The sequence below is a fragment of the Phytophthora infestans genome, genomic scaffold, assembly GCF_000142945.1.
Source record: "Phytophthora infestans T30-4 supercont1.1240 genomic scaffold, whole genome shotgun sequence".
Taxonomy (NCBI): Eukaryota; Oomycota; class Peronosporomycetes; order Peronosporales; family Peronosporaceae; genus Phytophthora; species Phytophthora infestans.
Window position 1 is genome coordinate 3,919 of NW_003302696.1, and position 1,518 is coordinate 5,436.

Here is a 1,518-nt window from a genome sequence, read left to right on the forward strand (position 1 = left end):
CACGAAGTGGGAGTGAATCTGCCCAGCGTGGACCCGTCCATTGTGGACGATATTGACTATAGTCAGGTGAAATTTTGGTCCGAGCTCGCCACAAAGGAGAATTATCTCTTCCTGACACAGTTCGAATATACAGGGGACAAACAAGCGACGATACCAGGCCCAACAAAGACTTGTACGAATTGCCTCCGCCAGCGCATCCCGAGATGATATCAACATGCCACCAATGGAACGCCATTGTCCGTCATGGCGTTATCCCCAAATGGAGTCCATCCAAAGCCGCGACTACAAAGCACGCGACCAGCAAACCACAACAGCATTAACGGTCACGGCTACAACATTCGTCGTCATCTTCGCAAGGGCCAACTGGAAGGCAGGTACCTGATCATGGATGCGAACCTTCTCGAGCGGTGGCCTGAAATTCTCATCAGCCCGCTTGCAGTAGTCGAAAAACCGGGTGGTGTCAACGTTGACATACGCCTCATCAATGACTACTCATTCCCGTCGGATGCATCAGTAAACGATTACACAGATCGGAGTGAACATCCTCCGATCTCGTACAATCCACCGAAAGCTATCGCACGGCAAATTCATCAACTCAAACAGTTGAATCCAGCTACATCCGTATTGCTCATGCTTGGTGACGTGGCGATTGCCTTTCGACACGTCCCAATCCCTGCAGACGCAGTACACATGTTTAGCTTTCTCTACGAAGATCTTCTCGTGATTGATCTATCCTGTGGGTTTGGGTGGTGCGGTTCCCCATCATATTACTCATTGGCTGGGAAGCTTATTAACTATTCGTACGAGTTTGGAAACCAACTCACACAACAGTTCTCTGGTAGCGTATGGTGCGACGACCACACCTGCGTTGAGCTTGACGAAGGTAACCGTTGTTTTGATGCGAATATTGCGCTTCGGCGAGCCATGGCGAGTGTTTTGGGGCCCACTGCAATCAACGAACTTAAATTTACATCGTGGTCCACTGTCGTAAAAGCCCTTGGCCTTCTCTGGGATACGGAATCTGGTTGTGTGTCAATTCCAGCGGACAAGATTAACAAGGCCGTTCAGCGTATCTCGAATCTGCTTGGAGCTCGATCGATCACTAAGACAGCAGTTCTAAAAACTATCGGAAGTCTTCGTCATGTTGCGAGCTGCTCTCGCCCAGCTCGCGCGTTTTTCCAGCGACTTCAGCTTACTGCAAATTCGCTGCCAAAATTCGGCCAACGGCAACTGCCCGCAGATGCTCGAGACGATCTGCACTGGTTTCTTGCTGTTCTCCAGAACCCTGTCAAGTTCAATTCGATACCAGTAGCTCAGTTTGCAGATCTATCCGAACCAGCATTTCATGTTTTCATGGATGCTAGTGGACAAGGCCTTTGTGCGTTAGAACCAAATTTCAAGCGCTACATTCGTCAACGGTTTTCACACGAAGAATCCAAGACGCTATCAATCAACGTGAGGGAATTACGCAGTGCGGTTCTCGCTGTTCTACATTGGGGACCGCATTGGCACAGTCCA